The following is a 12,276-nucleotide window of genomic DNA, read 5'->3' as shown; positions in this document are numbered from 1 at the left end:
TCTGCTGTATTTTTTCTTTACATTGTCAAAGTTGATGACATTTACATGTTGTTTGTGACATGTTTATCTACAGATTGATTCTCAAAGTTGAAAACCAGTAAGTAGCATTTATATTATGAATTTATTTAAAAACAATTCCCAGCCAGGCACAGTGGCTCACACCTGTAATCCCAGCACTTTGGGAGGCCCAGGCAGGCGGATCACTCGAGGTCGGGAGTTTGAGACCAGCCTGGCCAACATGGTGAAACCCTGTCTCTACTAAAAATGCAAACATCAGCCAGGCATAGTGGTGCACACTTGTAATCCCAGTTACTCTACTTGGGAGGCTGAGATGGGAGGATCACTTGAACCTGGGAAGCAGAGGTTGCAGTGAGTCGAGGTTGCGCCACTGCACTCTAGCCTGTGTGACAGAGTGAAGCTCCATCTCTAAATAAAATAAAATAAAATAAATTCCCTCCTCACTAATTCTCATCCCATATCTTCTTGTCCAGTGCAAGTCGGAACATTGTCCCCTCAGAACTGCCACTTGAGGCTTAAGAGGATGGATATGGGAGGGGAGAAGAAATCGCCTGCTTTTTTGCACACGGAGGTCTGGGTGTTGGGGAAGCGAGCTTCAGTGGTTTCATGTAAGCCTCAAGTAATCCCATGGTTTGAGCCCTTCCCACCTGCTGGCCTTGGCTCTTGTTGATCTCTGTCTAGGTCCTCTCCAAATATCCATGGGGCTGACGGCATCCTCCACAGCTGCCCCTACCCCTACCCTCACCTCACTGTGCAGTCTGGGCCAAGACAACTGAATTCTTTGCCTTTCAGAAATGTCTTAACATCCCTTGTCCTCTGACTGTTCCCATCCTCTCTCTTCATCATTATGGGGTTATATTGATGAAAAGATCCCCTTCCTATCGACTTTAATGCCCTCTTGGTGGAAAGGGAGATGAATGCCTACAGGTCCGCATCTTAGTACAAATCTGAGTTGCCTCCCCTTCTCTTTGCAGCTGCTTTCTATTAGGACTTGAGTCCAAGAGGATTTGAGATTTCTGCACTGAAGAGGAGACTTTGCTTAGATAACGTTTCATTTGGTTGGGAGAGGGAAGGGGGAACAGAACATGATAGATAAAATAATGTTCACCTTTGGTTGCCTTAGTAACAGCCTCCCCCTGTAAATAACACGTGGGGAGGTTGAGGGAGACAGGAGAGCAGCTGACAGGAAGACTGAGGGTCAGGAGGTGGGAGGGTAATCACTAGATTGGAATCCCTGAGTGGCGAGGATCTGCTAGCTGGCTGGGGACAAAGTCACACTTGCCATTGGTATCTGGAGGGCCCCAAACCTGTTCAGTCATGCAGCAAAAGCCTCAGGAGTTCCTAGAGCAGGGAGAACAGACACAGGGCAGGAACTGCTTTCCTTACCTTATCCTTTACCCACTGCTCCAAAGGACTCCTTTCCCCTCCCTCTTCCTTTCTCTCCAAGCCCTGGAAATGGCCTCTATGATGTCATTTTTAATGTGCTGAAAGCCATTTTTCCCATCGCCAAAATATCCAAAGTGATGCCTAACATTTATAACCAGGATGTGGATTTTCATTCCATAGAGATAAAGCTTAACATAAAGATCCCCTGGGAAAGGGAACCTGGTATCTTAGTAGAAATGCTGAACTCAAATCCTCAGTGTGGGTGCTAACAGGTAAGAGTATGAGTGCTTGAAAAGGAGGAAGAGAGGGCACCACAGAGAAAGAAAAGGAACAGCAAGCGACCTTGGAACTAGGCCGATAGATGTTTTTTTACCATTTTCATAAGATGTGCTATTCCCCCATCATCCCACTCACTCCCACCTCCATCCTCTTCTAGAAGCTGCCACATGGTTATCCTACGGGGACACCGCTCAAACTTGCAGTGGAGGATAATGGATGGGATGGGGATTCACAGGGGAGAGCCACCTAGAGGGAAAGTGTGGGAGAGCAGGAGAAGGAGAGACCTGCAGGCCAGGGAGTGGGTGGCTGGGAGAGAGTGGCAGGCAGAACTGGTGGAAGGTGGGATATGGCAAAAGACACCCTCAGAGGCGAGGGAGCTTTCTGCTGAACATCTACAGCACTGGGATTAAAGATGAGAAGTGCACACCAGCGTGCCGTCAATAGGAGAGATGAATGCCCACGCGCGGTCCACAGGAGAGATGAATGCCAATGCACCATCCATACTGGCCTTAGAAATGACAGCTGAGATTAAAGATGAGAGGTGAATGCCAATGTACTGTCCATAGTGGCCTTAGAAATGACAGCACTGTGAGCTCTCAAAATTAGCAGAGATGATTTTGCTGTGTTCGGGTTGGAGGAGAGATGGGCATATGAGAATCAGTGCATGAATGTGTGTGATTATTAAACACTCTATACAGTCACAGCCATTCCACACCAGCAGTGGCAGCCACAGTTACCTTGTTTTAATTTTTTCTTTTTCTACAATGAGCCTACTTAGAGGAGTCCTGTTCTTACCTCAAAAGGAAACAGAGCCGGAGAAGGGCAGTCCCTTGAAAAGGGGCGCATGGCAAGCTAATGGGAATTTAATTGTGTCACTCAGTACACTGGCCCCATGGTCAGGATGGCTCTTAGTAGGTGTCCTAGTGCATTTAATTCACTCAGGCAGCAGAGCCTAATGGTTGAGGGCATGGCGTCTGAGGGTGGAAGGCTGGGGTTTTGGGCCCAGCTCTGCCACTGTCCAGATGGGTGTGCTTGGGCAAGTTTCTTAACCAGTACATACCTCAGTTTTCCCATGTGTAAGGTGGAGGTAATAATGGCGTGTTCCTAGGAGTATCATTTTGAAGTTAGATGAAGTACATTGTTTCCTGTTATTGCTGTCTAGTTTGGAAGGTAAATGGTATATATGTGATTATTTCAGCAATCTTTTGTGTGGTATTTTTAGTTTTCACACTGCCTTCATAGCTGTTGCTTTTAACTCTTACAAAAGCCCTGTGGGATAAAAATGGAAGGCATCACTCCCAGCTAACAGGCGAGGAAACTGAGGCTCAACATCACAGCATCTGTAAGTGGCAGAAGTCAGACTTGAGCTGAGAGTTTGTTTTTTTTTAAGCCAGAGATTCTCAACTCCCTGCTAGAGTCACCTCCCCTCCGAGATTCCCCTTCCGCTTTCCAGCCAAGGCCGTCCCTGAAGCTCTTCCTCCCTGGGCCTTTGCCTTCTCCCATCGTTTTCCAGCAACTCACATAGGCATCTTTACTTCCTTAAATGGAGCATTGCAAGGGTCACTTACCCTTGGCTGTTTTCTGGTGGTCAGAGTGACTTCCTTCTACTGTGTCCTTGGGTCGTCTGTACCCTGGAAACACACCTGGGGCCGGCCATCCTGAGTGAGGGGTCCCACTGGAAGCATGGAATGGAACAGAGTAGCACCGAGCCTGGACCTCCGAACACAGACAAAGTGGAGCTGCAGAGGGACGGGAGCCGCAAAGACTTTCAGCAGGGCCTGCGATGATCTCTGTCCCCAGGGCTCCAGCGAACCCAACCGGGAAGCTGCTGTGTCCTCACAGGACAGATAATGATGATGCCCCTTGCTCAAGCTTTCTCACAGGGGAGCACAATAGGTCCTCCCCATCTGGCCCCACTTCTTTCCTCAACCTCATTTTTCTACCTGTGGCCTCCCATGGCCCAGCAGGATCTATCTCTCTAGCCATCTCTCTGTTCCTTCAGAAACAGACTTCTCAAGGTCATGCTATCAACCCTTGCCCACCTCCTGGATAGCCTCTACTCACTCTTCAATTTAAATGTCACTTCTCAGGGAGCCTGCTGTTTCTCCCCAAAGTAATGGTCTCCTTGCTACCTCCATCCTGTACTTTTCCATCATACACTTATCACAGTTGTGATCATCTGCATTTTTTGCCATTACTTGCATCACATGTGCCCCTCCACCCCCAGACTGTAAGTTCCATGGGGCCCAGGACTGGGTCTTCACTGCCTGGTACATAGTGATGCTCGATAAATATTATATGAAAGTATTAAATATTCAATAATGCCTCGTGCAAGTGCTTTGGACAGTGAAAGTTGCTTTGCAAATGCGTTTTCATCTTAATGTTATTGCTATCCATGGGGTTACCAAACAATAAAAGAACTGTCTCTGGCAGCTGAGGCTTCCAGAAGAATCAGGCAAAATGATTCGTAAGGAGGATTTATTGAAAATGGTCTGTAAGCTACACAATGTCTTGCGGTGTGGCTGCTCCTGAGGGAGGGAAGTTGAGAAATGAGCCTGAGGATGTAACTTGTACTCAGTTTTGTAAACAACCCGGATTCAGCATCTTGAGTTTGTCCGTGCGACGATCTGAAAGCCTGGAGAAGAAAAAGAAATGAACTCCCGAGGGAGTGGTGTGCAGTTGCTGTCCAGGTTTTCTTCTAAGCTAGTCTTCGTGCCGTGTCATTTGAAGCCTTGCCTGTGTGTGGTGCCTGAGAGAGTGCGTGCTGTTACCAGGATTCTACTGTCGGCTCAATCCCTTCTCTGCTCCCAGCTTCTTTCGGTGCCACTGAACTCTCACACCCCTACTGAGTTTATTCCTCTTTCCACACCTCGTTCAGCTCCTTCCTGACCTCCCCATCCTCTGTCCTTTGCCACAGTTCCTGCCTGCTGTGCCATTGTAGTCTGTGAGCCCAGCCTGGTCTTCAGTGCTCAACCATTCATTCCACATGTTCCTCTTAAGCCCCTGCTGTCATTCTAGAGAGCTGACCCATGGTTCCCCCCAGTAAATCCCACCCTTCAGTAAAGGGCACCTTTATGATTCACTTCCCCCAAGCACCTCTTCCAAACACTTGCCACTCTCAAGTCCCTAGGCCCATTCCCACCCCTGCATTATCTCTTATTCATCAACTTTTTATTGAGCATATACTACATGCCAGAAACCATACATGGTTGGAGGTATAAGGGTAAATCTAGACACCATGCTTTTGCTCTTGGGATTCCCAGTATGATGGGAAGAAAGACCCAGAGAGAGAGAGACAGAGCGAGCGAGAGAGTCCCGTGAGATAAGCACTGTGGGTGTATGCATTGTGCTCTGTGAAGTGGAAGGATGTTAACTCTGAAGGTGTCAGGGTAACATTTCAGCACAGCATGAGCAGGGTTGCTCCAGGCAAACAGAGAGGACAGTGTCATAAGCAGGTGGACCTGCATGTGTGGAGAATGTGGTGAATCAGGGAAGATCACCCCATTCTGTGTGGCTGTGGTGTGGGGGGCAGCCTCTGGAGAGTGGGAAGACAGGTGCAGGCGTGACTGTGGGGGCTGTGTGAGGAGCTTGCATGTGAGGAACCTGTGGGACAGTGGAGAGCTATTCAAAAAAACTTTTTAATAGAATGAAATGAATAGATATGTTTTAGGAATAATCAAGGAAAGGAGAACGGATTGCAGGGGATGCAGGAAAGCGGCAGAGAGAGCATTGCAGGGTTTATTCTGAACATATTCATTGAGGGATGCCACAGATCCTAAGTGCTCTCTGCTGTAGGAAAGCAAAAGTGAATGGTTCTCACACTCAGCTGCTGCAGGGGATAAAAGCTCGAGGTGGCATGATGTAGAATCTAGGTATTTAGAGATGTCCAGGACCTACCCTAAAGCAGGGTGGATGAAAGGGGAAAGGCTGCAGTATCGCCACGACAAGGCTTTACCTCCCTGCTTTACTGTAGCCTCACCCCTGCCCTCACTACGGTTGCCCTAGGAGATGGCCTCGTGGGGGGAGGTCAGCAAGACTGTCCCAGGCCTTACTCCCAGCCACCTTTGCTGACAACTCAAAGGAAGGCAAAGGGAACCTTAGGTCCTTGGAGCCTGGGTGAGGGTAGAGTTGAAGCTGGGACTCTACGCCTCTCTGCAATTATGTCAAAGAAAAGACAAAATGATCCACAGGGTGAAAAGAGATCACTCTCAAAGTCAGCGATTTGTTTTGCTTTTTGTTTTATGTCAGAGAAACACTTGCCTTATAAAACTAAACCTAGGAATGGTGGTAGGCCCTGGGTGCCAATCCTCTATCCCAACCCTACTGATCTGACCCTCCAGGGGCCCTCGGTTCAGTCCCGTGTGAGACCCATTTGGGTTGCTCTTCAGGCTTTCTGAGGCTAGGCCCTTTGAGGTGTCCTCAGACTCTCTGTCTACCCACACCCACACTCGGGATCCTAATTTGCAATTCAGGCAGCTGAAACTGATTCAGAACGAAAAACAATTGACATCACTCCTTGAAAAAAGAAAATGATTTTGTCATTGGCAATATAATAAAACCTAGTTCTAAAAGCAATCTGCCTCCCACCCAGAAGGTTCGCATTGGACAGGTGAGAGTTCTATCCCCTCCTGCCAGGCTAGGTGACAACAGCCTCAGCTGGTTTCCTCCAGGTGGGAAGTGACCAGCACAGGAGAGGCAGCTCCTCCCACCTATGCTGACCTGGATCCAGCCCCACCTCTCCCTGTCCAGCCTTTACCTCTACATGTTTGTTCCATAAGGAAGCTCTGTGCATGATGCGTATAAGTACCTTAAGTACTTTTCTGAGCCCCATTGCTCTGGCCCATGCATTGGGTTAAAGGCAATATCTATCAAGCACTCTTCCTCCCAAAGGGTAGCTTGGAAGTAGGACTCTACATAAGCCTGCAGGCTGGCTGAGACCTTCCCCAGGCAGCTCCTGCACAAACCCATTGACTTCCTCTTGTTCCCAGCACATAAGGACCCCAGGTCATAGCAACAAGACAGAGCCTGGTTTCTGCTGGTTCTTGAGAACTCATGAAACCCTGAGGTTCATTTATCTGGAGTGTGTAGAGGCAAAGGAATGCTTTAGTGCGTCACTACCCAGCCCGCTGCATGCCAAATATCCAAGTGTGTTGGCTGGGGTGCCAGCTCTGATCTGGGTTCCCAGTGAAATAACTACACTGTGCAGGTTAAACCAGTTCCTGCCCCGGACTCCCAGTACCAAGGAGAACTGTAGGGTTCTTGGCTGCTGGCAGGATTGCATTGGTCAAGCTACTGTGCTGCTGTTGTTGTCAAGGTTGCAGCATATTCTGCATTGAGGACTAGATCAATGTGTATGTCCAAGGCTCCCAGGCAGTGAGAATAGTGCGTCTGTGTGTCCTGAGTGCTAATGATGGCCAAGCAACTCAAAAAGAAGACAGGCAGCTGCCTCTGGGGCTGGAGGTAAGATCCTCACTCGACCTCCTTCTACCCGTTGCCCCCCTTCCACTACCCGCCTTCTTTCTCTCTCCTCTTTTCCTCTCCCTAGCTCCTCCTCTTTGTCCCTGCTCCCCTAGCCTGGGCCTGCACCCTGGCTTGTATCATCAGGATGCTGAGTGTTTTGTTTCCCACTGATGCATGTGGACATGAGACTGTCCACATTCCTGTGATTCATTCACTGTCTTGGTTACACCTGAACAGAGGCATATTTTGTACCTGACCTTAAGGGGGCTTGGCTCTCCAATCTCACACTAGAATGAATTGATGCTTTTCTCCCCCAGCAAACACTGGCTGGGCCCCAGTGGAGGCCAAGTGCTGTCCTAGGCCCCAGCCCTGCACATCCTTACCAGGACAGGGTTAATTCTCAGTCCCCTTCTACCATCGCTCCCTGAGGGCAGCCTGGCTGCAGCTCTGTTTTAGTGAAGGGAGAGGATTCTGGTTTGGAATGCTGGTAGCCGCTGCCACACGGTCCATATGTGACTCTTTCTTTCCTGATAGAAAGTTAGGACTTAGTTATTTGAGGAGGAGGATCTGGTTCTTTACAGTTGGCCAATCCTGGCCATGCATGGGCCTTTGCTGGCTGGGTCAGGCTCCCCTTCCTCACCTGACGGAGGATGCCCTATAAAGTTAGCCTGATGCCCAAGAAATGCCAAAATGGGATGGGCCTGCCGCCAAAACACAGGAGTGACCTTGGCGGAGTCCTTTCCCCTTTCTGGACTTCAGTTGCCTGGGTTCCTGCTGTAATTAGTATGAACTGACTAACGCCTGAAGGCTGGATGGTCAGCTTTTCCAGCATGAAACCAAACCAGCAAGGAACGCAGGTGCTGCTGGGGAAACTGGGGTCCCTGTCGAGGCTCCTGTTCTTTGCCTCATCTGAGAGCTTAGAGTGGGTTCGCCACTGCCCATCTCCCTGGATCCATGAGCTCCACTGCTTTCTTGTCCGCTCCCCACCCAGGCGGTAGAGCCTCATGCCTTGCCATCTCCCTCCAGGGAGCTTTTTACCTGGAGGCTGACCAGTTCTCTCCCACTCTCACCACATGTGCTGTGATCCGATGGCCTCCCACGGGCCCTGACCATCAAGACTAACAGGGTTGTGGGTGTGTGGAATATGCTACGGGCCTGCAGGGGATTCACTGTTCCTAGGAGACCAATGCACTCCCTGGTATCCCTCCTGCTAGAGCAAGGAGCAAAGTACAAAAGCAAGTATACAACCACACGTTTCCACTCCAGTGCTCACGTCCCTACGATGTGATCTCTGTGGCATGTGGGTCTGACTTTCTGGGTTTCATAACCTTTCCATGAAGGAGGCGCTCACAGAGAGGGCAGCGGACACATGGCGGCAGTCAGGAAGTTAGACCCGAGTGAATGCTGTCACCATAATGGACTTGGTCAGTCAGTTGGCAATTCGTTGTAGATTCATTCCTTAATACCCCACACCCCGGGCTGGATATCTCTGCGTGTCCTGGAAGAGAAGATAGAAATAATTCAGCCTGGGCCGGGCGCGGTGGCTCAAGCCTGTAATCCCAGCACTTTGGGAGGCCGAGGCGGGCGGATCACAAGGTCAGGAGATCGAGACCATCCTGGCTAACACGGTGAAACCCCGTCTCTACTAAAAATACAAAAAGAAATTAGCCGGGCGTGGTGGCGGGCGCCTGTAGTCCCAGCTACTCCGGAGGCTGAGGCAGGAGAATGACGTGAACCCGGGAGGCGGAGCTTGCAGTGAGCCGAGATCGCGCCACTGCACTCCAGTCTGGGCGACAGAGCGAGACTCCGTCTCAAAAAAAAAAAAAAAAAAAAAGAAATAATTCAGCCTGAGGCTCCCCGCCAGTCTCCATTCCCAACTCTCACAGAAAAGAAACTCAAAACACATGTGCAGTGGTTTCACCTCTTCTCATGTTGAAGCCACCCTACTACTGGAGGCATGTTGAGACTTGCCCAAGGCAGGAGAAGGGGTCACACTTCCAGCCCCTATAGCCCACTTAATGTCATGATGGGTGCTGTTCACTTTGGTATCATTGGGTTGTGGTCATGACTGTACTTATTATTGGAAGCACATCTGTATTGCCAGCCCAATTGTCCTCTCTTGAGTAAGTGGGCAGTGTGATTATTCCCACTTCACAACGATGAGACTTCTTGCTGGAGTGCTCACAGGCAGTGGTAGGACCAGAATCCAGGCCTCCTGGCTCCCTGACTTTCCTGGATTCTGACAGCCCCGTATGGTCCAGGGATTGTTGACCTGACCTGTCAAAATACGAGTTCTGTCACCAGAAAACAGGGAGATGCAATCACTGGGAGAGGGATCACTTTTTTCTGCTCTAGGAATGATTTCTTGTTGCCTCTGAGCATAACCCCTGCAAATGATTAGCCTCCCGGGAATAGTAGGAGGTAACCATGCACATGCGTCAGCTGGATAAGGAGCCGGTGCACCTGGGTAAGAGGCAGGCTGGGCTGGGTGGAAAGAAGTAAAGAACTCTGTGAAATTTAAAGGGACTGAATCCAGGATTTAAATCAGATAAGACTTGTGAAATTCTCATGTCTGGTTGGTATCCCTCAGCGGGTAGAAAGAAGTCAGTATTACAAATTTGGATTTGTAAACTATGGTCTGGAGTGTGGAGCTTCTGGGAATGCATTTACACTGCTCAGATATTAATATTGATGCAGTAGGTTAGGAATTAGGTGCTGAGAATAGAGCGATACACATGATGGAGTTCCTGCCCTCACTGCACTTCCAGTCAAACATCGAACACAGTAGTTAAAACTGAAACAGAGAGAAAAGCGACATAAAAGGGCTAAGAGAGGGACACAGCCTGAAAAGATAAGCTAGTCTGGGAAGGGAAAAGAGACATCAGGGAAGGCTTCCTGGAGGAAGGGACATTTAAACTTAGACCTAAAGGATGCATAAGAATTAGTGGCTGGGTGTGAATTACACCTGTAATCCCAGTACCTTGGGAGGTTGAGGCAGGAAGATTGCTTGAGCCCAGGAGTTCGAGACCAGCCTGGGTAACATGATGAAACCTATGTCTACAAAACTTAAAAAAGAAAAAAACCTAGCTGGACATGGTGGCATGCACCTGTAGTCCTGGCTACTCAGGAGACTAAGGCAGGAGGAGCTCTTAAGCCCAGGAGTTTGAGGCTGCACTGAGCTATGATCGAGCCACTGCACATTAGCCTGGGTGACAGAGCAAGACCCTAGTCTCAAAAAAAAAAAAAAAAAAAAAAAAAAAAAATGAACCAGGCGAAGAGAAGTGGGGCAGTTTCCCTAACAAAAGGAACAGGTTTTCCTGACAAAAGGAACAGCAAGTGTGAAGGCCCAGAGGCAAGGGAAATGTGACATTATCTATGGGCTGAAAGATACCTTTTATGACTGGTGAGTAGAGTTCAGGGAGACTGGAGATCAGAGGCTAGAGACAGTGACAAAGGATGTCAGTTCCCAAGATGAGTTAAGGAAGCAAGGTAAATCCTTCTCCAAGAAACTGAGAAAATTAGAAAAACAGAAGCAAGCACTCAAGGATGCTCAAGAGTGCTCTGTAACAGGAAGCCCCATGGGAGATGGCAGAGTTCACTGGTGTTGGAACCATGCCTAGTTTAGACCCCAGGCTCTACCTTCTAAGGTGTGACCTAGAGGAAGTCATTTCAACTCTCTGCAAAATGGAAGGAAGCAGAGGAGAACGGGCACCTGCAGGGCACCTACTGTGTACCACGTGCTGTGCTGAGTTGATTCATCTACTGAGAATAGTTACACCTACCTCACAATGTAACTAATGAAACTTCAACTTAAACGTTGTTGAATGTGTATGACTATGCCCAGCACCTAGGAGGCCCTCAATAAATGCTAGCTGAGTTGGACTGTGTGCCTGGGGAACAAGGCAGGGCTTGGTGCCAGAGACAAAGAACCCGTTAGCAATGGGAGCGTGAGGTCAGAGTCCAGGCCACCGATGCAGGTAGGCTCCACCTGAGTGCCAGCTCCAGGTGCTTGGCAGAGGCTCTCAGGAGTGCTGTTTTAGAAGGACTTTGATTCTCCTGGCTCATCAGGAGAGAGTCATGACTGAGTATCAATGTCTGCCATAGGCACAAAATGGAGTGATAGTAATATATATGGCACACATTTGCCATTTTGGTCGAAAGCAAGATAATACGGACTCCTGTAGCTACAAGCCAAGGATCTTTGAGCATCCCTGCCATGGGCTAACCCTGCAGGTAGAAAGTAAGTGGTCCTGTTTATGGATCCCAAAATTTGGCAGGAAAACTCAGGTCTGAACACTGAGCTGCCAGAGGACTTTCTGCATTCCCAAGATGGCTTATTAGATGTGGGCTCACAGAGTTATATCCCAATTCAGGGAAGGCACAGTGGCCTGCAGGCACCATTCAATAAGTACTCAAGCAAGTGTGGGAGAAATAAAGATGCAGGCTCTGCCTCTGAGAAGCTCAGACCTGGCTGGGATCACTTCCCTTCAGAACACAGCCCGAACAAAGCAAGCCCCAAATAGGGCCTCACCTTATTTAGCCGCTGAAGTCATAATTGCACTGATTTAGATTTTGAAGGAGGCCACCATCTTCTGCTATCTCAGATCTCCTTTCTTTAAAAAGAAAAGAAGTTTCCCCTTGAATCTACAAGGGTCAAATGTTGCAGGAGTTGGTTAAAATCAGAAGGATTTACACACCTGCTGCAAATGCCCCCTTGGACACTTGCCGACCAGAAGCTGGACTCAGCCTCCAGCCTGGGCAGGGGCCTCTGTGCAGCTGGTGCTGTGCCCGCGGCCACCGGCTCCCAGACTTCCCACGCAGGGACCCAGATGCTCCCCTTCCTCAGCTTTGCTGATGTGGAGCTGGAGTTCCGATGAGGCAGCCGGAATTTCTCTCCGTGCTATTTTAGTATCGCTGAGAGGCATGGGAAGGCTTTGTTCTCCCTGGCTGGTTACGTAATTTTCAAAAGGAAAAACAGAGCAAAGCCCGAACGCTCCTGGAGATTTTGCTCTTTGGGGAGGAGGGAACTCCCCACCCAGCATCTGATGTTCCTTCTGCAAACTTCTCTTCCCTCCCTCAATTCTTTCCTCTAACCACCCCACCTCAGGGAGGTGAAGACAACAGGGTCCCCTC

General features: G+C 49.3%; 1 protein-coding gene and 1 long non-coding RNA gene across 11 annotated transcripts in view; one reads left to right on the top strand and one right to left on the bottom strand.

The window, feature by feature from the left end:
- LOC105489409 (mitogen-activated protein kinase 4) overlaps positions 1-12,276 on the top strand; it is a 179,016-nt gene that overhangs the window by 89,749 nt on the left and 76,991 nt on the right. For 2 of the 10 annotated variants that reach the window (XM_011754221.3, XM_011754218.3), the window contains exon 1: positions 4,287-7,143. The exons of the other annotated variants lie outside the window; for them this stretch is intronic. The gene's annotated coding sequence lies outside the window, so the exon portion shown is untranslated. Of the gene's footprint in view, positions 1-4,286; positions 7,144-12,276 lie in introns of those variants that run through there. 10 annotated transcript variants of the gene reach the window in all.
- Positions 4,239-12,272, bottom strand: LOC105489410 (uncharacterized). Its single transcript, XR_011616880.1, has 4 exons — positions 11,841-12,272; positions 11,675-11,756; positions 8,495-8,641; positions 4,239-4,318 (listed from the first exon to the last, which is right to left on the bottom strand). It is a non-coding gene; the product is annotated as an uncharacterized lncRNA (long non-coding RNA).

This window comes from Macaca nemestrina, chromosome 19 (assembly GCF_043159975.1).
Source record: "Macaca nemestrina isolate mMacNem1 chromosome 19, mMacNem.hap1, whole genome shotgun sequence".
NCBI classification, from domain to species: domain Eukaryota; kingdom Metazoa; phylum Chordata; class Mammalia; order Primates; family Cercopithecidae; genus Macaca; species Macaca nemestrina.
Note: the sequence above shows the minus strand (reverse complement) of the source record. Positions and strands in the feature narration are given on the sequence as shown.